Raw genomic sequence first — 26,849 nt, forward strand, 5'->3', positions numbered from 1 at the left:
ATTCTATAGGAATATTTAATGAAAAAATTAAAAATGCAGGATTCTAATAAGGTAACTGTCAATTTAGCATATTTAAAATATCATAACTTTTTAAGTTCTATAATACTTGGGAATATAGATTTATCATCCCTGAATCTCAAAGAGTAACGTGCCAGGATTTGAAAACACTGAGAAAGTTCATGGTATGTTATACTTCTAAATTGTACCATTGTTAGTGAATAAACTTACTTTGTTCTTATAAATAAAAAGTTTTAAAAACTTTTATAAAATAAATAATCTTAGACATGACTTATAAACTAAAGGCCATGTGCTTTTAATCCCACTCTGAATGAAGATGAAACCAATAATAGAAAAATGAGATACATCATAAGACAATAGATAGCTCTATTTCCTATCATAAAATTTAACTACATTTCTTAATTACAAATCTCTAGGTTAATAATTAGCTATCTTAAATCTCAGGCACTTCCTGTTTCAAGTTTATTAGTCCATTAGTATACAATGTGAAGTTTTAACAAGAAGAAACAAATACTGCTCAAAATAGCAGGCCTGGTATGTTAGAATTCATCTCCATGAAACTGAGATGTGATTTAGATGCTAAAACTTAGTTTGTTCGCTCAGGTTTTATTTTCACATCTATATTTTATTAGCAAGAATAATAGTGTAGTGCAAGAAATATGATTAAGTAAAGGGAGTTGCATAGAACTAATATTCATTTTATTTGGTAAAAGTCCGAAGTTTTTTACTTATATATTTATTTTTATAAAGCTGGAAGTCTGACTCTGGAGTAAAAGAAACAGAAAAGACACCGATATTGTAAAGCTAACCTTTAAAGCTCAACAGGAATATAGGAATACAAAGAATAAAGCACCCTTAGTAAGTCTCAATGGCTATAAAGACTGCAGCAAAGTAGCCTGAGACAGAGAACATACTACAATCAGCTGCTCCCTGGAGAAATTCGGGGATTTATAGTAACAATTACTCACTCATAGTATTTCTAAAGGAAAATTCTTGACAAATAGTCCACAGCCACTTTGATATTTAATAGGCTTTATTAAGTTCCACTATAGAATAGCAAATAGTTAAAGATCATGCCCTTAAGAAGTTTACGATGTAGTCTGAATGGTAAAAATTGGGGAGAGGAGATACACTTCCCCCATAAAAACATTAAATGCAATTGCAACAGCAGTAACTTATTTTAGTGTAGGACAGCGAAGATGGAAGGAAGTCTAATGACTCACAATACAAACAGGGAAAGGCTCAATTCAAGAAGAGACACAAATTCAACATTGTGAATTTTTTTTATTTGCTTTCCATTTTCCAGCATCAAAAACAAATAACCAATAATGTATTATTATCACTAGGGTTCCACTCAACTCTCTGATGAGCAGTTTGGAAGATTTCTAATACAATCCTATATATGCTGCAAATATTTATTCTGCCAATCATATTCTGTCACAGTACTCAAAGATTTTTCTCACCTTCCCCAGGTCCCATAACAAATTTTCATAGATAGTGTATATCTAAGGATAAGCAATACTGCTGCACCGAATTTTGATCATATTATTTCCACTGAGCTGCCCATGATAATCTTACTCTAAAATATCATGATGTTTCTGAGCTTAAAAGGCCTTTAAAGAACTGTACAGCTATACAAAGTAAAACACAGCTATAAAATGACCACAGCTAATTCAAGGGGAAAAAAATCAAACTGTAAAAACAATTTCCTAATGGCTGGATGCTCATCATTTTCCTTTCTTGATTTCTTGTTTGGCTCCTTCATTCTGAAGAATTATGTGCCTGCAGTTAGCACTATAGTTGAAATTAGAAAGTATCAAGATTAAATTGCACAGAGAATCCTGTGGAATTAAGTATTTGAAGTAACTGTGCCATTTTAAAATGGAAAATTGTCATATCAAATATTCACATTAAAATACTCCACAAACCTTTAGAGAATGGATGTGGTTAAAGTACCTTGCTCACTATTTGGAAAAAGATACTTACTCTAGGTAGTCAATTTCTAAGTAGGTATTAGTCTCTATAAGTTGTATATTACAAAAGAGGAGCTTTGCAGATTCTGTAGAATTTAAAAGTAAGGAGAATAAGTTCAATTGTTTGTTTGGCTTCTGCATGTCAGTAATACAGAGAGCAAAGAACTACATGAGTTGCTATTTGCGATGTTTTTGACTATTGGGTTTAGTTTTGGTTGCTTTGAATTTGAGACAAGTTTTTATTTCATACAATATATTCCGATTATGGTTTCCCCTTCCCTGAATACTTCTGGTTCCTCCCCATCTCCTCTCCCATCCTGATCCACACCCTTTCTGTCACTGACAAACATGTCTAAGGAATAGAAATAAAATAAAATAAAACAGGATGAAACAAGAATAATAACCAAAGTAAAGCATATGTAATGCTTATAGACATAGAGACACACATGTACACACACACAGGAATTCAATTAAAAATGTGTACAGAATGCACATGTAAGACATGTGTGTGTGTGTGTGTGTGTGTGTGTGTGTGTGTGTGTGTGTGTAAGGTATACATGCACAAAGGACTTGTAAGGTAAATATGTTTTCAAGCCCTGAATTGACATTATTAGACAAAGAACCTCCAAAAATTGTGTTGAATTCATTTTTTGTTGGCCATCTAGTAAGCATGGGGCCTGTCCTTACAAGTGGTTTGTTTCCCAAGTGATACTCCCTTGGATAAAACTAACTTTTTATTTGAAAATGGATATCAATTGGAGATAGCGTGTAGGTTAGGGATGGGGGCTCTAAGTCCCTCTTGAGGCAGAACCATGCAGTCCTTGTGCACAAGCTACAGTCTCTGTGAATTCATATGTGCATCAACTCTGTTGTGTCTAGAAGATCTTGATTCCTTGGCGTCATCTATCCCCTGTAGTTCTTACACTTTTTCTGCCTTTTCTTTTACAGAATTTCCTGAGCCCTCAGGTAGGGATTTGATGGAGATACCCCTTTTAGGGCTGAGTATTGTGAGATGTTTGCAAATTTTCTGACTGTGGGTCTCTGTATTTGTTTTCATCAACTGTAGTTGGAAGCTTCTTTGATGATAACTGAATAATGGACAAATTTATGAGCATAGCAGAATGTTATTAGGAGTCATTTTATTGCTGTGCTCCTTTATCAAAGCAATAATATTTGGCATTTTCTAGGTTCCTGGCATTTCTAGTCTCTGATTCATGACCACCCAAACAGTGTTATGTATGGGTTCCATCTCATTGAGTGAGCCTTAACTCAAAAAGATATTAGTTGGCTATTTCCACAGTCTTTGTGTATATTGCATGTGTGTTACTCTTATAAATCAAAGGGTTTTTATTCGAATGGAGAAGTGACTCAGCTGTTAAAGGCTAGGCTCACAAGTATTGAAAATGTTCCTTTAAATGAAGAATTCTATTTTGTTACAATTTGCTAGAATGCTATAGTGAACTGTAAAGAGGTCCTCAATTTCACTACTAGATATTACTCATGATATGAATGAGTTTTACCATCACCCACTCTCCATTCTATTGTTCTCCTCCAGTTAAAACTTAGTGGTTTACTTCAAGAAAGCAAAGTAAGAAGATACTACAGACCCCATGATGCACCTCTTATTGTTTTCCAATTGCTTCTATTTCTGGACAATTATACAAAAATCCTTTAATATTTCTCATATTACAGTCAAGACGGTAGGTCCTTTACATAATAAATGAAAGAAACTACATTAGATGTAATATTTTATTTTCCTTTTAAGGAGTAGTTGTGGCTGAAATATCTTTCAGTATTTTTTCCTACAATATATTTTAGTCATTTTCTAGCCCTTTCCCAACTCCTCCCAGATACTCCCCATTTCTCTATGCTCCCAATTTTATGTTCTTTCTCTATCAAGCACTAAAAAAATTCATAACTATCAAAGAGCCAGTAAGACAAACAAAACAAAACAAAACAAAATACAACAAACATAAATTGAGTCTATTTTTGTGTAGGCCAACTACTCCTGGGCATTATCCCTGCCCTGGAATGTGGTTGATATACACAGTGACACTTTATTGTAGAATACTTATTTTTCCTTTTTCCAGCAGGTATCAAGTGCAAATGCCTTCATGATCAGTGGTGGGAATTTTCATCAACTACCCATTCTCAGTGCTAGGACTCTGTCTTGCTTGAACCTGTGTAAGTCCTGTGCTTGCTGCCACAGTCTCTGTCAGTTCATAAGTGCACCAGACTGACTGCTTCAGGAAGACACTGTTTCTTTGGATCCATTCACCATATAGTTATTTCTTATAATCCTCCCACCTCCTCTTCTACATAGATCCTTATTTGATGAATACATCCCATTTAGTGCTGTTTGCTCCCACTCACTGTTATCTGCACAATGTCTCAGTTAGTTATGATCTATTGCAAGAAGAAGCCTCTCTAAAGAGGCTTGAGTGACACAGTAATATACAGGTATAGCAATAAGTCATAAGGAGTCATTTTAATACTAAGTTCCTATAGCAGGATAATAGTAGCAAGATTTCCCCTAAGATCATGACCCATCTAGTCTGTTCTTGGCCTCATTAGCAGTCCTTTATTTGGGTTCCATACCATGGAATGTCTCTAATACAATAAAGCAGTGGCTGTTTATCCCAATCAAATTTCTATCATTATTGCATCAGTACATTTTTCATGTAGGTTGTTGATGTAAGTCACAGAGTTTGTAGCTAGAGGGTACTAACAATCACTTTTCTCCTCTGGTAGTGCAGAAAGTATCTTCCAGCACCAAGAACTCTAGTCAGTAGGCATGACGTTTCTAGTTGGGCACAGCTAAATATTTCCATACTGGACGACATATATAAGTGTTAGTCATCAGTAACAGGGATGTATCACCAGGTTATATTATATCAGTCAATAGCATTGGCAATAGCCTATAATGATTGAGTGATATATGGGTTCCCTTTGGCCAACAGTTGAGCAATATGTAACCCATTTTTGGCATGGTGGGCGTTACTTGGTAGCATGAGATATCTAATTGGAGCATTGTACCCCCCCTTATGTGTTGACCCAATTTAAAATGTGTGTGTGTGTGTGTGTGTGTGTGTGTGTGTGTGTGTGTATGTGTGTGTGTGTTTCAGGAATCTTGTAAAATAGTTTGCTTTCATATGAAGACCTTTAGTATTGTGTCTTTTCCTTTTATTCTCTCTTTTATCCTACCTTCCCATCCTGCTCTCCATTTAACCACCTTATTCTCCTTTCTTTTTTATCTCTTTGTGGGCCTATATTCTATTTCCCCTTCTTTAAAGTGCTCCTCCACCCTGCCGGTCCCTTAATAGATACCTAAACTCTGTGGTTAAAATGCCTGAAACATACATGCCTAAAGCTTGAAAGCTAATATGTGTTTCTTGGGTCTATCTCACTCTAGGATGGTAGATTATAGTTCCATCTATTTACCTGTAAATTTCATAATTTCATTTTTCTTAACATATGAATGAATCATATCTCTGTATATAAATGTACCATATTTTCATTAGCTGTCCAATAATTGATGGACATCTAGGCTGTTGCCAGTTTCTAGCTATTATAAATAGAGCAGCAATGACCATGGATGACCAAGTACATCTGTAGTAAGATATAGAGTCCTTTGAGTATATGCGCAAGAGTGATGTAGCTGGACCTTGATATCCCTGGGAGGCCTGCTCTTTCTTTTTTCTCTTTTTCTTTTCTTTCCTCTTCTTTTCTTATTTTTTTTCTCTCTTCCTTTTTTGAAGGGAAATAGAGGAGGAGTTGATCTGAGGAAGAAGGGATGTGGGGGGAGGGACTGGGAGGAGTAGAGGGAGAGGGAAACCTACAGATGAGTTGTAATGTATGAGAGAAGAATAAAAGTTAAAAAGATAAAACAAAACAAATTAAAATAATTTGAAAGGGTATACGTAAAATAGATATAACTGCTTGTAATTTTCATGAGATTAACAAATATTAAAGTAATCAAGAATACAAAAATTTTATTCTGTGTATTTTGCATAGATATTGATAAATAGGAATGCTCATATGTGGTAACGGTTGGACATTCTATTCATTTTGTGTTTGGATTATTTCGATTATTATTGTGTTGGATTATTATCTCAATAATTTGTAGCTCCTGAGGATTCTCAGTATTATATATCATCTACTGCATTCCATAAAGAGAAATAAAGAGAGCATGATAGTTTCTTTTAAATTCAGTGTCCTTTTCACTCTTTTCTTTTTTTTTTTTTTTTTTTTTTTTTGTGTGTGTGTGTGTGTGTGTGTGTGTGTGTGACTTTTTATGTACTCTGGCTGTGCCTGTAGCGGAATTTTACTATTTAGTGGATCTTACTAGGTAGATCAGGCAGGACTTGAACCCACAAAGATCTGTCTGTGTCTGCCTTCTGAGTGGGATTAAAGGCATACACCACCACACCCAGTTCAATCATTTCTAATAAATGGCATATGTATATATATATATATATATATATATATATATATATATATATATATATATATATATGTATATATGTTTACACACACACACACACACACACACACACACACACATATATATATATACAGTTTTTGCCCAGAGGTTATTGTTGTTTTAATGTCTCTTCTCTATACTAAAATAAATATATATCTTTTGTTACTACATCACAGTTTTCTAATTTCTCCATAATCTTGTGTGTTTGATATACCTAATATACAAATTTACATTTTATCGCTGCTAACGATAATATAAAACCTGATTTGTTGACTTTTGCAGCTTTCTCCATTACTATGATACTATTATCATATACACAGTTTTCATATCAAAAATTCACATTGTGTCACTGTGTTAATCAGATTCTGGTAGTGGCTAGAAACTTCATATCTGCTGTTATAGATGAAATAAAGTTTCTTACTAAGCAGTTTATTATTGAGTCCTCTCTTGGCCTATTTCTATCAATCAAGTGGCATTTCATTACCATTTACCACTTAATTTTGGTTTCCATGATGCAGTTAGATGGTATGAGGGGAAAGCCATTGCAAGGTAAAATTTGCAGACATTTGGAGAGGAAAGACTTGGTATATACTTATTTGAAGGTCAAATTGCTTTAATTTTTCCAGGAACAATGGAAATAATTCTCAAATTTTAAAGTATAGATACACTGAAATATAGATAATTCTAGCAAATTAACAGACTTTTATTGTAACTGAAAATCATCTCAGGATATTTTCTAATATGTGAAACCAGTTAATTGAGATTCCATATGTGCAGCTTACCTAATAACAAGAAATGAACAATGGTGAAGTGATCTTTACCTAAAAAATACTGAAATCATATACAATTATATCAGTACAGCTTTAATTTTCACAATAATCTGTCATTAAAAATGTCAAAATGGGAATTTGTTATGTTTAGCATCTTGAATCAATATCTCAGAAATTCAAGACAGCATTACCATAGTCAATCCTGAGCTGACTTATAAAAATATAATGTTGCTAAGCAGATCCTAGCCAGTTTCCTTCCCAACTTTTGATTTTTCACTTTGCTACTGGCTCCAAATGTAGAGATGAATGAGTAGTTGTTATGGATAACAGACAAAGTGTGACGTTGTAGTTAGGTGTTTGATTTCCCAGTCTGTGTCAGTTTGTAGTCATCACTGCTTTTATAAAGCTACCAAATGAAGAAGAAAACACTTTGATTAGATTTCTAATATGCTAAATGAATAGTCAACACAAGCAACAGAATTTATTTTTAAATTAAGGAATCCAACTTCCAAAAATGTTTATTATAGGTAACATAAAAGCTATTGCCCTCCAAATGAAATTTGTGCTTCTTGCAAACTCTATATAGAAAGGTATGATTGAGTGCCTTTGCAAAGTCTCTAATTCCAAGTGCCTGTTTTAGTATTTAATGCTGTTAAGAACTCCATTGAACTGTTTAATGTCTGTGAACCTCAATTTCTCTCATCTATGAAGTGAAGTGCAGCTATAAATATTTCATATGACTATGTAGAGTATTTGCTGAGACAATAAATTGAGAAATTTTGGAATACTTCCTTATCCACAAGTGGTCAGTAAATGTTAGCATTATGAGTTCACATGTCTGAATAATTTTGGAATGCCTCATTTGTATTTTGTGAAAATTAAAATAATTAAGGAAATTTAGCCAGCATTGCTTTGGAGTGAGGAAAAAAATACTTCCTAGTCATTTCTGATTCACTGAGTTATTCTATAGAGTGATAAGTAATTGTTATTTTTATAAGCCCTTTGTTTCTCATTTGGAGAGATTTCTGTAATCTAGTCTATTATAAACATCATTTGCTAAAATTAATTTCTGGATAATGTTTAAAAACTAATATTTTCTATTAATCCAAGCAGTGAATGGAATATAAGAAATTCAACCTGAATACAGGGGAAGGTGCTTGGTCTTATGGCATCTTGATACACCATGCTTTGCTGATGTCCATGGAAGGCCTGCCTCTTTCTGGGTGAATATGAAGGAGGGGTGGTTTGGGAGGGTAAGGAAAGGTAGGAGGAAGTTGAAGGAGAGGAGCAAGGCAATGCTGTAGTCAGGATCTGAAATGAATAAATAAATTGATTGATTAAAATTAATGAAGTGTCAAAGTTTGGGGTATTCTTTGAAAATCACATATAAAATATGTATAAACTTAAATGCTTCTAAATAAAAAAAAGACTATAAATTCATTATTTAAGTTTTACTCCCAAATAAAGATAACTTGAATTTCAGCTCTCGAAGAAAAACAAAATAATTTCTTGTTTTACTTAACTCTACTCTTAGCTTGTTCGGGAGCGTAATTGGACCCAGTATCCACATCTGTCACTCTGGCTTCCTAATCTGTAGCTACCATACATGAGTGAATCTCCATACATGTTGGCCAGGCTGGTGTCCAGATCAACAATGCTTGCTCATAGCTATAATACCTGGAACATGGCATCCAGCTGATGGCCAGCTGCCAAATGACAAGACCATTAGGGGAGGAGATGACTCCTCCAACACCTTCTTCAGTCAGTCTGGCACAGGCAGGCATATGCTCAGGGTAGTATTTGTAGACATGGATCCCACAGTTATTGATGAATATCATACTGGTATCTACCACCAGCTCTTCCACCCCACATGGCTCATCACTGGCAAGGAAGATGTTGCAAATAACTATGCCTGTGGTCTTTACACCACTGGTAAAAAGATCATTAACCTTGTCTTGGACCAAATTCTCAGGCTGAGAGACTAGTACATAGGTATTCAGAGCTTCCTAGTTTTCCATTGCTTTGGGAGGGGAACTAACTGTCTCTGGGTTCAACCTCCCTACTGATGGAGCGGTTCTCTGTTGAAGATGGAATGTAGTTCAAGCTGGAGTTCTCCATTTACCCAGCACCTAGGTTTCCACTGCTATTGTTGAGCCCTGCAATTCCATACTCATCACCCACACCACCCGGTAACACTCTGATTTTGCCTTCATAGTAGACAATGATGCCATCTATGATATCTGTCTTAGAAACCTCAATATTGAGGGCTCAACATACATTAACCTTAATTGCCTTTTTAGCTAGATTGTGTCTTCCATCACAACTTCCTTCCAATTTGACGGGTCCCCGAATGTTGGTCTGACAGAATACCAGACCAATCCGGTGACCTGTCATTGAATCTACTTCTTTCTGGCCACATATGCCCCTGTTATCTAAATTGAGAAAGTCTATCCAGAGAATCTTTCTGAAGCAGAGATCACCAATGCCTACTTTGAGCCAGTCAGCCAAATGGTGAAATGTGACACTTTTCATAGACTGCCTGCTGTGCAGTGGTGATATGGCTCCCACAGATGTCAGTGCTGCCACTGCCACCATCAAGACCTAGTGCAGCAGCATCTAGTTTGTAGACTTGTACCCCACTGGCTTAAGAATTGGCATTAATTATCAACCTCCCACTGTGGTACATGGTGGGGAGATGACCAAGGTACAGAGAGCTATGTGCATGCTGAGCAACACCACAGCAATTGCTGAGGCCTAGGCTTACACCTTGACCACAAGCTCGACCAGAAGTATGCTGAGTGTGCCCTTGTGCACTGATATGTTGGCAAGGGCACAGAGGAAGGGGAGTTTTCTGAGCCTCTTTAACACATGGCTGCCCTAGAAAAGATTATGAGGAAGTTGGTGTGGATTCTCTTGAAGGAGAGGGTGAGGAACAAGGAGAGAAATACTTACCATTACTTTTAGCCCCATAGTGAGTCAGACTCCCAGAACTTCACCTTCAATATTATGTTATTTTCATTCTGCAGTCATGTTTATCTTGTATATATGTTTCTTAAAGGGTTTTTCATGATGTCTCAAAGAAAAAGCATTAAGAAAAAAATGAATTATTATCTTATTCCATCATTGCATTGTTTGTATTATAATAAATGAAATTATCAAATGCATAAGACATAATAAATGTTATTTTAGTATTTTCTATGTTTTCTAGAAGCACATCCTGAAAAAATGAATTTAGCAAATGTACATAGGTAAATTAATTTCTTCTATAAAAACACAAACAATAAATAATAAAGTTTAAGATCATCTGTTTACTTTTGCAAATTGTACATGAATTAGTTACAATAAAACTATATTTACATATGTTGTAAAGTTTCCATAGTTCATTTCAAAATTATAAAATAGAATCATACGTAATTCATGCTTCATGAAATATGGCTAGCTTGTCTTATTTAGCCCACTGTAACTATTCTAGCATGCTGGGAGACACAAAATTAATATTGCCAGAAGAGAAAGACATGGAAAGTGCTCTCAAGTTGGCAGATTTCTCTGAGTTCCTTAGAGCTTGAACTTTCTTAAAATTCTCAGTAGATGACTCTTGCTTACTCTTTTAGAAGTGTTTCAATTTCACACTGCATTTAGACTCATTTTGTTATGTCAGGATGCTCTAAACACTGTTAAAGAAACTAAAATAAGGCTGGCTGCAAGTTGTTTTACACTGATACAAAACAGTAAAAGGACATGTAGAAAGTATCCCCATACATGATCCCTAAGTTCAATAAATATTTGTAGAATGTATAATAAATGTATGAAAGGTCAAAATGGAAAATACATCTTAAAAACTTGCTTTCTATTTGTTTCCATTCTAGGGAAGAACAAATTGTGAATACCAATGACCATAATAATACAGTATTAAGTACTAAATAACAATATATCCCAAAAGTCATAAATAACATGTTTAACAAAATTAGGAAAACAAGCTTGTAAGAACTAAACTTTTAATACTAGTATGTTACCTACTGATGAGTGTGTGTGTGTGTGTGTGTGTGTGTGTGTGTGTGTGTGTGTGTAAATATATACTTCTCATTTGAAGTATATAATTTAGGTGTCTACTACTTTCATAAATGACTAGCTCTTTTACATATACAGGGAATGCATTTGTATTAAAATAAAATCACATTACTTAATGGTATTATTGCCAACAAGAACTTGTTTTTAGAGTCCTATCACAATATTACTTCATAATTCCTTTAAGATTCCTCATAACATAAAGCCAGGTAAGCAAAGAATTACTTAAAAACTAGTAGAAAAACATTTCACAGCCCAGATATTCTGCCCTCATACATCTAGCTGATTTCCTGCATTTATTTTTGGAGATTACTTCCTCTCTTTCAAGGCTGTCATTGTCTTTTGTTTAGCTGTAAATAGCCATGGCCTTTCTGTTACTACTTTCAATAGGAACATGTTCATTTGTAAACAGCGAATATACTTTTCCATATGTTACTGGTTCATTGTTGTATTGTGGCAAGTATACTTAAAATTACTTCTAAAAGCTTAACAAATTTAAATGTACAATATTACATTAACTATAGAATGATATTATGTTGCAGATTCTGTAATTTATTCTTTCTGCATTACTGAAACTTTAAACCCAATCTGCAACAATTCCATGTTGCCATTGCCCATAATCTCCTAGCAACTAATGTTCCATTCCATCATTCTATGAGATTGGCTTTTAAGGATATACCATATTAGTAGAATAATGTAGTATTTGTCCTGCTGTTGTTGCATAATTCTATCTAGCACAAAATAATTCAAATTTATCCATATTTCACATCACAGGATTCTCAGTACTGAATAATATTCCATTGGATGAATAAACCATGATTTATCCATTAAACCATCTTTGATAATTTAGGTGTTTCCCTATTTGTGAATAACGCTGCAATTAATACATGATTATATTTAGTGTCATATTCATAGGATCTAGAATCTTCCAGCAGACAAGCCTCTGGTCATGCCTATGTGGAGTATCTAGATATTTAGTTGTATAGTTATCCCCCTACTCCACCTATTGCTTCCCATATATTAGTGACTATGGGACTATCCACCAGGGCATAGGAAACCTACTGGCAGTGGCAGCCTCAAAGAAAGCTGATTCTACTTCCCTGAGCAGACATCAAGTTCCAGTAGTTCGTGGAGAAGACTGCTGAGCCCCTCCCCTTGTTCATGCTAGAAATTTGAATGGTGTGAACTTATGTAAAATGTATGAAGTCAGCTACAACTAATGTGAGTTCATGTATGAATCAACCATGTCATGTCCTTTCAGGAAGAATAGAGTCTACTTCACTCATAAACCTATTCCTCTCTAACACACAGTTGTATTATCTATTTATTTGTTTGTTTTGGCTATTTGCAAAATTTGAAAACCCGTATGCCTTACATCCTTCATATTTTTAAATTTCTACTATTTGTTCATACTTCTTTTCATCTTGGATATTTTATTTTAGATTTATTCTGAATTTGATAGCAATCATTTAAATAATATATATATATAATGCAATTAAACCTAACCAGAAGAGAATCACAAGGGTCTATTATAAGCAATACTCCATAGTCTGTACACTATAGTAGAGAAATCATGCTAAGGTATCTAAATATTGTAATAGTCTTTTTGTCACTTGTATTCCACACTAGACTGTGAACTGTTCATAGCAAATATATTACCCCATTTTATATATTTGAACTTATTATACCAAACATTTACTTTAGAATAATCTATCATATTAAAATAACATTACATTATAGTTTATGTGCAAATTCTAGGACAAAAATAACTCAATGAATGAGATTGCTTTACAGTTCAAAGAACAGTGACAAACTTACTATTCAATTTTATACTCAGCACTATAAAACAAGTTATGATTGTCACCAGTTTTTAAATTTCTGAGTTATAAATATATATTATATACTCTCACTCACTTGTCATATTAGCAAATCTTGTCTCCTCCTTCCATACTATAAACCCTCAACAGATGTTGTTGATAACTACAAACATGCACACATGTATTAATTTTGCTGTTTCCACTAATTTCAATCCCCTTATTCGTGAATCCATTTCTTTTTATTCTGCATTATTGCAAAAGAGGGTTGAAATTTGCAAACTGAAATGCAGACATTAGGCAGGTGAGTTTAATTATTGTTCAATGTAAACATTTAGGAAAAGATCATTTTAAGCTTTATTTGAAAACTAATTTTTTAATATTTATACATGATATATTTTTAAATCAAATTTGCTCTCCTTTTTCACTCCAATTTCTCTCCTATATCTCCCCCTTCTCTCTTACCTCTGAACTTCATATTTTCTCTTTTGTTTAGTACTGAATGATTTCCATTCAGTGCTGTCTTTATGGACATGAGTGTGGTGCCATCTGCTGTAGCCTCTCAGGGCCCAGTCTCTAAAGAAAGTGGACTGTCCCTTCCCTAACAGCCATCAATTGCAAAATGTTTCTCAAATAAGGGTGGGAATTGATGATACTCTCCTCCATTCATGCTGAGATTTTGACTAGCCAAATGAGGGTTGAGAGAGCCAATAATCTGTGTGTATAAAGTTAACAGCATAAGAGACAGATTATTTTATGTCCACTTAGCACAATAGCAGTCCTAGGTTTACCTCTAAGGTCTATGACCTAGACAGCAAGGGACTTTTGGACCAGTTAATAGTACTAGACATGTGTTCTAGCTCATAGATCTGGATCTAAATCCAACTAGAAAGTGTTTCATTATTCTCATAATTTTTGTGACACTATTATACCAATGGAAATATCTCGCTAGCTCAGCTGTTACTGTAGATTGCACAATTCACAGCTTGGTAAGACTACTGATTACTCTGACCTCCCTGGTAGCATGCACAGAACACTCCAGTGCTATGAAAGATACTGAGTAGGAATGAAGCTTTCTGATCATTACCAGCTTGATTTCTTCATACTCTATGACATAGATATGAGGTGTGTTCAGCAATATGGTCTTAACATCAAATTCTGGAGGGAAACCAGGAGCAATGAGAATAGGCTGTCATGATTGTGAGTGTGTCTGTAGGAACTCATTAATCAAAAACTTGAAGTTAACATATATATCACTGTATCCCCATTATATGGTAATTCCATTTAAACTGTCTCTCTCCTCTCTTTGTTTTTCTCTCTTTCTCATGCACACATATATCATACATATTTTAATAAGTTTCTGTAATACTTCTCATACTATAATACATATTGAAAAACAACCATTAGTTGTGGACAATGAGGCTGTTACATTAAAATAGTTAAGAACAATATTTGACTTTTACAAAACTGTGTCACACTAGTTAGCTTTAGATTTCATGGTTTAGAATTAGTCGTGTGCCCATTATATTTCTTCAAGCTACATGGGTATTTGCAATTCTTAAATTGTTTTAGAATAAAATAATATTCTAAGATCATTATAATTGGGGTTATTATTTGTTGCCATTACATTTATATTTGAAGATACATTATTTAATAATTATTTCCCTCATAAATTCACATTTTATTCACTGTATATCACTAGCATATTTACTATCATTCATTCATATAATAAGATTTCTTTTCTTTTTTTTAGTTTTTTTTTTTTTTTTTTTTAAGACAAGGTTTCTCTGTGTAGCTTTGCTCCTTTCCTGGATCTCGCTCTGTAGACCAGGCTGGCCTTGAACTCACAGAGATCCACCTGCCTCTGCCTCCTGAGTGCTGGGATTAAAGGCATGCACCACCACTGTCTGGCAATAAGATTTCTTAATTGTGAGAAGATCTTAAAATTGAATTAATCTGTTATTGGTTGTCATTGTCTTAGTCAAAGTGAAGAGACACCTGCCCATGTTGACTCTTTTGTTTTCATTTCTCCTCTTCCTCCTCTTTTTTTCATTTTTCTTTATTAAGAAAATTTCTTCTCACTCCAATGTTATCCACAGACCCCACTCCTCCCTCCTCCCACCCCCCCATGGTGACTCTTAATAAGGATAATCTTTAATTGAGGCTGGCCTACTAGTTCATAAGCTTAGTCCATTATCATCATGGCAGGAAGCACAGAGGCACACAAGCAGACATATGCTAGAAAAGGAGCTCAGAGCTCTATATCTGGGTCAGAAGGCAGCAGGAAAAGAAAGTGAGTCATTGGGCCTGGCTTGAGCTTCTGAAACCTCAAAGCCCACCACCAGTGACACAGTTCCTCCAACAAGGCCACATTTACCCCAACAAGACCACAAATCCTAATTCTTTCAAATTGCACCACTCCCTTTGAGGCCCTGGGGGCCATTTTCATTTAAACCACCACGGTCACTAAGAACTTTTTATACCTTACTTTAGTTAGGGTTTCTATTGCTGAAAAACAAAAAACAAAAAACAAAAATCCATGACCAAAAAGAAAGTTGGGGAGGAAAAAGTTTATTGACTTAAATTTCCACAGCACTGTGTAGATGTAACCATCTTGTTAATTAAGAAACACAAAGCCAATTGTAGAGTTAAAAGCCAAGAGGTCAGAGCAATAGTTAAGAGCTACAAACCTTACCTTTCACTGCTGCTTGTAGCTGGAGAGCTTTTCTCCAGGTCTCACCAAGCCCCAGCAGTCAGGTAGCCCACTTATAAACTAAACACACATACGTTTATATTATTTAAACTGTTTGGCCTAATGGCTCAGGCTTTTTGTTATTTTTTATCTTAAACTAACTCATTTCTATTAATCTATACTTTGTCATGTGGCTCGTGGCTTACCAGTACTTTACATCTCTCTTCATACTATAGTGTTTCTCTAATGTCCTCACAGCACTAGTCACTGCTGAAATTATCTTACATATTTACTTATTTACATGTGTCTCTGCCTCTCTTCATTCCACAGTAAAAGTACCAAAAGAAGTAAAATCTTGTATATCCCATTTTTGGGTACATAGAACATTCTTAGTAAATATGTTTTTGGTTTGGTTTTGCTTAACAAAATAAAATATTGTATGATAAAAACCATAATATTGAAATTGGACAATGCAAACCAACAGAAGAAAAAAATTCACAAGAGAAATCACAAGAATCAGACTCACTCATTCACACACTCAGAAGTACCACAAAAACACTAAATTTAAAGCCATAATGTACATGCAGAAGACCTAGTACAGACTTGTGCATCCCTGTGCACGCTGCTTTACTCTCCATGAGTTCATATGAGCTTTGGTCATGTTGAATTAGAGGTACTTTTTCTCCTGGTGTCCTACATTCCCTTTTGGCTCTTATACTCTTTCCACCTCTCAGTAAATAGTTTAACATTGTCATTTATTAGAGAATTCAACAGTGAATCCATTACCAATCACCACAAGTTTAAGTAATAAATGTTTGAAAGTATAAGTAATATAAGTAATTAATATTTGAAAGACACAAAGTAATGGGTGGTTTTTTGTGTCAACTTGGCACAAGCTAGAGCCACCAGAAGGAGACTCAGCTGAGGAAATGCCTCCTTGAGTTCCAGCTGTAATGTATTTTCTCAATTAGTGATCTATGGGGGATGGCCTAGAGCATGGTGGGTGTTGCCATTCCTGGGCTAGTATCCTGGGTTCTATAAGAAGGTGGACTGAGCTCATGGGAAGCAAGCCAGTAAGCAGCTCCCTTCCATAACCTTTACATCAGCTCCTGCCTCCAGGATTCTGCCCTGTTTCAGTTCCTGTCCTGACTCCCTTCTGTGATGAACAACAAGGCTGAAGCCAAGTATACCCTTTACTTCCCAACTTGCTTTTTGGTCATAGTGTTTCATCACACTAATAGAAATCCTAATACAAATGAGTATCAGCATAGTGGGATGTTGCTGTGACAGACCTGAGCATGTTCCAGAGGTGCTTGTAGTTGTACCTTATGCTTGTAGCTGGACTTGGTAATTGTACAAGTGTCACCCAGGTGGTACTGGTTTTGAAGGCATGAAGGGGTCATGTAGAGAAGCTGAGGGTTGGCACTGTGAAGATCCAGGAAAGGCAATTGGTGAAGTTTGAGCCTCAGTAGCAGTTGAAGGCCCAGGACTGAAGGAAGAAGTTAAGGATTGGCAACATGAAGAGAGCCTATGAGAGGCTTTTGGTGAAAGTGCAGCCCAGTTGCAGCAAGGGACCCCAGCATTTTGGAGATGCCAGATGACCACCAAGAACAGCTGCAGCAGTGGAGTGGAGCCGGCCTGAGCCTAGGAGACAAGCTGTGTTTGCTACAGATGGCAGAGCTGGAGAAGTTATTCCAGTCCTTTGCAGGAGGAATCCAGAAGATTGTGAGTGGATCCCAGATATTGGCCGGTTGGAATTTTGTTTTACTTTGATTTGATTATGACTGTGCCCTGATTTTTTTCTTTTGAAGTAAGAAAGTATTTGACTAGAGGCCACAGTTGAGAGACTTGAATTTTAAAAGACTTTGGATGTTTTTCAGAGCTAGCTGGTTTAAAGTAACTGAAATTTTAAATGTATTTGAATTTGTAAAGATTGTCGGACTCTAAGTTATTTAAGATCTTAGGGACGAATAAAAAAGGAAGGGTTGTGACTTAATACTGATCTGTTTGTGTGTCAAGTTGACAAGTGGTCAGTTGTACTTGGTGGTTTTGTGTGTCAACTTGATGCAAACTAGAGTCATCAAAGGAAGGAACCTCAGCTGAGGAAATGCCTCCTTGAGTTCCAGCTGTAATATATTTTCTCAAATAGTGATCAATGAGAGAGAGTCCAGCCCATGGTGGGTAGTATCATCCCTGAGCTGATGTTCCTGGGATCTATAAGAAAACAGACTGAGCAATCCATGGGAAGCAAGTCAATAAGCAGCTCCCCTCCATGACCTATGCATCAACTCCTGCCTCAGGGATCTTGTCCTGTTTGAGTTCCTGTGTTGACTTCCTGTGATGATGGACAGCAATGCTGAAGTATAAGCCAAATAAACCCTTCATCCCCAAGTTTCTTTTTGTCATGGTGTTTTGTCACAACGATAGAAGCCCTAATTAAGACATACAATAAAAAGTATTATATCAAAATCAACCAGATATGACTTTATTTTTGTTATTAATTTTTTATTAAGAAAATTTTTATTCATTTTACATACCAATCAAAGATCCTCCTCTTCCCTATTCCAACCCTTCCAGTCTCCCCTCTCAACCTACCCCTGCTTCCTTCCTACAAGAAGGTAATGCCTCCCATGAGGAGTCAGCAGATCCTGGTATATTTAGTAGAGGCAGGTGCAAGGATCTCCCCCCTGCCTCAAGGCTGTGAGAGGTGTCCCATCATAGGTAGTGGGCTCCAAAAAGCCTGCTCATGTGCAAGGGATGGATTTATTTTTATAGAAGATTATAACCTGTGTACTAGGCTTACTAGAAGAATTCTGGGTTTTGGCTTAGGGATCTGGTGTGGTTTAAACATTTTGCCAGCATTTTACTAATGTAATCGCTTCAATAGATAGAGCTGGTCAATGTTTGAAAGCCAGTCAGTTATGGGAAATTCTAATTTTCTGTCTCTATTATATCATCAAAATGCATTCCTAAATGAATTTTACAATGTGGTAATTAAAACAAATGCCTTTGTTGAATTTATAATTTATTTATTGCCTTCATATTTCATTGTTGGCTACTGAGAAAGCTTTATATTAAAATCTTACTGACTTATGTGATTCTTGCTGTAGAATGTTCAAATATGTCAAATGTGTTGCTCTGATTGGTTAAAATAAAACACTGATTGGCCAGTAGCTAGGCAGGAAGTATAGGTGGGACAAGCAGAGAAGAGAATTCTGGGAAGTGGAAGTCAGAGGTGGAGAGATACTGCCAGCCGCCACCATGACAAGCGAGATGTAAGGTACTGGTAAGTCACGAGCCACTTGGCAACTTATAGACTAACAGAAATGGGTTAATTTAAGGTATAAGAACTAGATATCAAGAAGCCTGCCATGGCCATACAGTTTGTAAGCAATATAAGTTTCTGTGTGTTTACTTGGTTGGGTCTGAGCGTCCATGGGCCAGGTGGGTGAGAGAGATTTGTCCTGACTGTGGGCCAGGCAGAAAAACTCTAGCTACAGACTATAGTCAAAGGAATTCTCTTTGAGTAAAATAGTATTTATTATTTCAATGATTCAGCAAAAAATAGTCTCCCTCACAATTAATTTGTATACTTAATGTTTTATAATATTATGACAACATGCTTTCCTTTTGTATTCATTTATGTCAAGTGCACAATAAACTTTAATGTTCTACTGTAAGAACTAATTTGCCCTATATACCCAGTAACTGACTCTTTTATTTGTAATATTAATTTGTGTCTAAAGCTTTCTTTTAAAATATTCATTCTGATTATAATTGTTCTTTCATGCATATTAATATTTTCAGATAACAGACAACCTATATATATAGTAAAAAGTAGAGAATATATTATGAAAACAGAATTTTTACATAAAAATCAGAATGTATCTTTATTTGGGTACATAGATGTACATGAATATCAGTCATCCTAAAAGTAGGAACTCTTTCTCTTGAAAAGGTACTTCTAAGGCTAGATATTACAATCCACCCCTCCTTTATGATCATTTTCTTGGAACTTTGTTATTCATTTTGTGGACTGAAGGCCTATAACTGTAGACCAAACAAAAAATTTTTGTTGATGTGAGAGGAAATAAAGGTAAGTAGACAATTTGAGAATCAGTACTCTATGTACTTTAGTTCCCAATAGCACTTAAAATAATATGATTCATTGAGAAGTGTGTGGATGTGAGCTTTTTGAATGCAACTGTGCTGTGCTGTGAAATTGAAGTTTTTAAAGCACACTGTGTTTACAAAGAGACAAAAATGTTCACCTTAATACAGTTATTTTAAGAAATAGAAGTACAAATAAAATTTGAAGTTATTGCCTAAATGTTATTCCTTACTGCTTATAGTAATAAGAGTTTATTCTTTTAGCTAGTGCATCAACTTGTCCTTAAAGCCAGGCACTAGATATTATATTCCGTTTTTCTCAATGTTCTTTTATCTTTAATTTTAAAGATAGTGAACATACAGTTCTCAATGATGTCATAAGAAATAACCAATATATATTACACAGAAATAAGAAAAATAAATACAGAGTTCTCCCAGGCAAAAAAAGATATTCTTAAGAAAAAAATATAAAATTGTCTTATATAAAGAAAATATCTATTTTAAAAAGAACGTGTATACTGTAGTTTAAGAGTAAATATAAGACTACTATGAATGAATAAATTTTAAAAGCTATATAACACTAAAGAAAATGTTTTTAAAGTATTTAAGCATAGCAAAAATTAGAGGAAACATTTGTTTTTCGATTTTCATGATCTTATTTTGTGTAGTGATTTATTTTCAATCAAATAAAGCAACCACTACATTTTTTCTCACTACTGGGACCACATCTTTCTTGATATTGTTAAGTAATTTAGTCATTAGCAGACTGTGAAAACATAGATTTGATCTTTGCTATATTTGATAAATGACATTTGAGTTGTTTTAGGGTCTGGAAAACATTTGAGTTTTTATCAATTGTGGAAAAAAAACATTATTCCTGATGCTTAATTTGTCAAAGAGTGACAATTCCCTGGATACCTTTTTATTAAGATTTGTAATCAGATTTATTTTTTACTAAGAAATTTTTTATTCATTTTACGTACTAACTACAGATTTCCCTCCTCCCCCCCCTCCAGCATTCTCCCTAACCCCCCCCCCCCCCCGCCGCCATTCCCTCCTACAAGAAGGTAAGGCCTCCCATGGGGAGTCAGCAGAGCCTGACACATTCAGCAGAGGCAGGTCCAAGCCCTTCTTCCCCCTGCCTCAAGGCTGAGCAAGGTGTCCCACCATAGGTAGTGGCCTCCAAAAACCCTGCTCATGCACCAGGGATGGATTCTGATTCTAATTCCAGCCCTCTCCCCCAAAAAACAGATCAAACCATGCAGCTGTCTTGCTATGCAGAGGGCCTAGACCAGTCCTGTGAAGGCTCTACTGGTGTTGGTCTAAATTTCATGAGTTCCCATTAGTTTGGTTTGGTTGTCTCTGTAGGTTTTCCCATTGTGAGCTGGTTGTGGTGACTAATGCCAGTCGGATTTGCTGAAGGACGCAGAGGCAGAAGGATCATGAGTTCAAGGACAGCCTGGGCTGGATAATATTTATTTATCTTTGCACTTTCCATATATATATATCCCGACCACAATTTTCCCTCCCTCCATTCCTACCAGCTTCTCCTACTTCTCCTTTTCTCCAGATGAACTCACCCTCTATTTCCTTTTCATAAAAGAGTCAACCTCCAAGAGATGACAGCCAAACAGGACAAAACAAGATACAATTAAGAAAAGGCAAAAGTCTTCACATCAAGGCTAGTCAAGGAAATCCAGTAAGAGGAAAAGAGTCCCAAGATCAGGCAATAGTTAGAGATAAACCCACTATTAGAAGTCCCACAAAAATGCCAAAAACTCCCATCTGTTGCTGGTGGAAGCCTCTTTGATGATGACTGTACAAGAGTATAGTAGAATATCACTAGGAATCATTTCATTGATTTTTTTTGCTAGTTATATTTGGTTCTACCCTAGGTCTCTGGACTATCCAGTCTCATTTCTGGCTATCCAGGAAGTGTAGGCCCTCAAGTTAAATCAAATATTGATGTGGGAGAAATGTTCTTCCCCAGGAATGAGCCCCCTAATTGGTTATGTGGTTATGTGATTGAAAGTAATCAGTCATGCAATCATACACATACAATTAACAATAAATAGACTGAGTAGGTTGTATTTATATATTTCTTCAATAACAACGAAGAAGAGGCAATGATTTCAAGGGAGGGTGAGTAAGGGTGCGTATAAGAGGGATTGAAGAGAAGAAAGGAAAGGGGGAAATATTGTAAATCAAAAGTTTTAAAAGATCTGCCAACAATTGCCTTGAGTGTGAAGAAAATTTCATTTGAACAAACATGGCATATATAGGGAGTACAATGTCATATTTTAGGAAATTTAAGCATTATATAAGAATATATAGGGATTGTTTAAACATTCAGTACTATTGATAGATAATATACTCCACATTGTAAAGTATAAAATGCATAAAAACCTGATTATAATAATAAAGTATAGTTTAACACTTGAATATCACAGAATTATAATATATAGAAAATAGAATAGAAGTGCAAGAGAATCAAATTCTTATAAAACATATACTCTTAAGTTGTTCTACCCAGGATGTACCATTACTCTACCTAAAATAACTTTCACATCATCCTCACTTAGTTTGAAGATAAGGTAATATGTGGTTATTTCATATTGTCTATGAGCTTCTGAAGATTTGGAGAAAGATACTGCAAAGAAAATAAAAAAACATGCTGCATTTGTCTTTCTGAGAGTGGATTACAACAGTCCATATAGTATTCTCTAGGTCCATCCATTTGCTTGCAAGTTTGGTGATTTTATATTTTTTTACAGCTGAATACTATTCCTATTCCATAATGCATGTATACATGACATTTTCATTATTCATTCCTCAGCTGAAGAACATTTAAGCTATTTATATTTTCTAGATATTGAGAATAGGGTGGCAATGAACATTGCTGAGCAAGTATCTGGTGCATAGGGTTTCAAATTCTTTGGGGAGAGACCAAGGATTTGTATAGCTGGATTTTGTGTGTGTGTGTGTGTGTGTGTGTGTGTGTGTGTGTTTTCTTGTTGTTCTTGTTGATTCTCCATACTGATTTCCAGAGGAGCTGCAGCAATTTACCTTCCATTAACAGTGAATGATAGCTCCACTACCATTCTCCACATCTTTGCCAGCATTTGTTTTCAGTTGTTTGGTAGTCTTAGTCATTCTGACTAGGGTGGGATGAAATCTCAAAGTTTTTCATTTAATTCACCTAATAGCTAAGGATGATGAACCCTTTTGGGGTTTCTCTTAGCCCTCAGTATATCTTCTATTGAAAACTCTCTGTTTACATGAATCATTATATTTATTGACATATATATATATATATATATATATATATATATATATATATATATATATATATATATATAGAATCAACCATGCATTGTAAGGATAAAGCCAAATTGACTGTGGATTTTTCATATGTGCTTGTATTCAGCTTGCTAGAATTCTACTGAGGATTTTTGTATCTGTGTTCATTGGTGAAGTTGGTTTGTGCTGTGTGGGGTGTGTGTGTGTGTGTGGTCTTTTCAAGGTTTTGGTATTAGAGTAACACTGGTTTAATACAAGGATTTTGGGAGTTTGGGAGATACCCTTGTATTTCTTTTATTTTTTTTTAATTTGTGTTTTAATTTTACATATCAGCCATGGGTTCCCCTGTCCTCCCCCCTCCCGCCCCCACCCCCACGTTCCCCCCAGTCCCTCCCCTCCATTCCTATCTCCTCTGGGGCCAAGACTTCACTGGGGATTCAGTTCAACCTGGTGGATTCAGTACAGACAAGTGCAGTCCCCTCCTTCCAGGCTAAGCAAAGTGTCCCTGTGTAAGCCCAAGGTTCCAAACAGCCAGCTCATGCACTAAGGATAGGTCCGGGTCCCATTGCCTGGGTGCCTCCCAAACAGTTCAAGCTATTCAGTTGTCTCACTTATCCAAAGAACCTGATCCAGTTGGGGGCTCCATAGCTTTTGGTTCATAATTCATGTGTTTCCATTAGTTTGGCTATTTGTCCCTGTGCTTTTCCAATCTTGGTCTCAACAATTCACACTCTTACAGTCCCTCCTCTTCCTCAACAATTGGACTCCTGGAGCTCCACGTGGGGCCTGGCCAAGGATCTCTGCATCCACTTCCATCAGTTATTGGATGAGAGTTCCAGCACAACAGTTAGGGTATTTGGCCATCTGATCACCAGACTAGATAAGATCAGGCTTTCTCTCGACCATTGCCAGTAGTCAATAGTGGATGTATCATTGTGGATTTCTGGGGACCTCTCTAGAACTTTGCTTCTTCCTGTTCTACTGTGGTCTTCATTTATCATGATCTGTTATTCCTTGTTCTCCCTTTCTGTTCTTGATCCAGCTGGGATCTCCTGCTCCACTAAGCTCTCTTTCCCTCAAACCTTGCCCTTCATTACTCGTGCTGTCATCCAGTTTGTTCATGTAGATCTCATCCATTTCTCTGTCATTGGGTGATCCCTGTGTCTGTCCTAGGGTCCTGTTTTCTAGGTAGCCTCCCTGGAGTTGTGTAACAGTCTAGTCATCTTTGTCTCACATATAGTATCCTACTATAAGTGAGTACATACTATGTTTGTCCTTCTGAGTCTGGGTTACCTCATTCAGGATGATTTTTTCTAGATCCATCCATTTGCCTGCAAACCTCATGATGTCATTGTTTTTCTCTGCTGAGTAGTACTCCATTGTGTATATGTACCATATTTTCTTTATCCATTCTTCAGTTGAAGGGCATCTAGGTTGTTTCCAGGTTCTGGCTATTACAAACAATGCTGATATAACATAGCTGAGCAAATGCCCTTGTGGCATGATTGAGCATTCCTTGGGTATATGCCCAAGAAATGCTGGGTCTTGGGGGAGGTGGATTCCCAATTTTCTAAGGAAGCACCGTATTTATTGCCAAAGTGGCTGTACAAGCTTGCATTCCCACCAGCAGTGGAGGAGAGTTCCCCTTGCTCCACATCCTCTCCAGCATAAGCTGTTTTCTGTGTTTTTGATCTTAGCCATTCTTACAGGTGTAAGGTGATATCTCAGAGTCACTTTGATTTGCATTTCCCAGATAATTAGGGATGTTGAGCAATTCCGTAAATGTCTTTCAGCCATTTGAGCTTCCTCTGTTGAGAATTCTGTTTTGTTCTATAGCCCATTTCTTACTTGGACTGTTGGGCATTTTAATGTCTAATTTCCTGAGTTCTGCATACATTCTGGATATCAGCACTCTGTCATATGTGAGGGTGGTGAAGACCTTTTCCCATTCTTTAGACTGTTGCTTTGTCTTGTTGACCATGTCCTTTGGTCTTCAAAAGCTTCTCAGTTTCAACAGGTCCTATTAATTGATTGTTTCTTTCAGTGTCTGTGCTACTGGTGTTATATTTAGAAAGTGATCTCTGTTGCCAATGCATTCAAGACTACTTCCTACTTACTCTTCTATCAGGTTCAGAGTAACTGGATTTATGTTAAGGTCTTTCATCCACTTAGACTTAAGTTTTGTGCACGGTGACAGATATGGATCTATTTGCAGCCTTCTACACGTTGACCTCCAGTTATGCAAGCACCATTTGTTGAAGATGCTTTCTTTTTTCCATTGTACATTTTTGGCTTCTTTGTAAAAAATTATATGTTCACAGGTGTGCGGGTTAATGTCAGGGTCTTCAATTCGATTCCATTGGTCCACATGTTGTTTTCTATGCCAGTACCAATCTGTTTTTATTATAGTAGCTCTATAGTAGAGCTTGAGGTCGGGGATCATGATGCCGCCAGAGGTTGTTTTATTGTACAGGATTCTTTTGACTATGCTGGGTTTTTTGTTTTTCCATATGAAGTTGAGTATTATGCTTTCCAGATCTGTGAAGAATTGTGTTGGTAATTTGATGGGGATTGTGTTGAATCTGTAGATGGCTTTTGGTAAGATCGCCATTTTTTAATATATTAATCCTGCCTATCCATGAGCATGGGAGATCTTTCCATTTTCTTACATCTTCTTCAATTTCTTTTTTCAGGGACTTAAAATTCTTGTCATATATGTCCTTCACATGCTTAGTTAGGAACAGGGCAAGGCTCTCCCCTCTCCCCATACTTATTCAATATAGTACTTGAAGTTCTATCCAGAGCAATAAGAAAACATAAGGAGATTAAGGGGATACAAATTGAAAAGGGAGAAGTCAAGCTTTCCCTGTTTGCAGATGACTTGATAGTATACATGAGTGACCCCAAAAATTCAACCAAGGAACTCATACAGCTTATAATCACCTTCAGCAACATTGCAGGATACAAGATTGACTAAAAAAAAAAAATCAGTAGCCCTCCTATATACAATAGACAAACAGGCTGAGAAGGAAATCAGAGATACATCACCCTTTACAATAGCCACAAATGATATAAAATATTTTTCTTTCATTTTATAAAATGTTAAAGGATTGGTTGTACTGCTTCTTTATAAGTCTCACATAATATTGCTGTGAATCCATCTGTATCTGAACGGTTAATAGTTTGAAGACTTTTTATTACTGTTCATATCTCCTCATTTTTTTTTTATGGATCCATTTCGGCTATTGGTCTTTTCTTTGTTTAACTTTATGTTTTTCTGTTGTATTGGTGTGAACAATTATAGATATATAAGTACAGCCACACAGTTTTGTCCATTTTTGTCTGCCTTATATTTTGTCAAATTATATTTTAAAATTCATTCATTTTGTAGTGTGTATTAAGATTTTAATCCTTTTAAAATCAAGATGTCTCGTCACATGAATATATTACTTTGTTTCCAAGTATCTATTTTTGTTTCTGATAATAGCCATTATAAAAGGTATGTGGTGGTATCTTGTTTTGATTTTGCATATCTTTTAAAAAGATGAGAACTTCTGATTTTTATAATCACCTATCAAGTAAGATCATTTCTATTCCTAATTTGTTGATTTAATCAGGAATAGA

General features: G+C 35.8%; 1 protein-coding gene and 1 pseudogene across 2 annotated transcripts in view; both read left to right on the top strand.

The window, feature by feature from the left end:
* Positions 1 to 26,849, top strand: part of Klhl4 (kelch like family member 4) — a 71,962-nt gene that overhangs the window by 6,573 nt on the left and 38,540 nt on the right. The window lies entirely within an intron of this gene.
* On the top strand, positions 6,987 to 9,759 carry LOC118573926 (annotated as a pseudogene).

Source organism: Onychomys torridus, chromosome X (assembly GCF_903995425.1).
Source record: "Onychomys torridus chromosome X, mOncTor1.1, whole genome shotgun sequence".
In the NCBI taxonomy this organism is placed as follows: domain Eukaryota; kingdom Metazoa; phylum Chordata; class Mammalia; order Rodentia; family Cricetidae; genus Onychomys; species Onychomys torridus.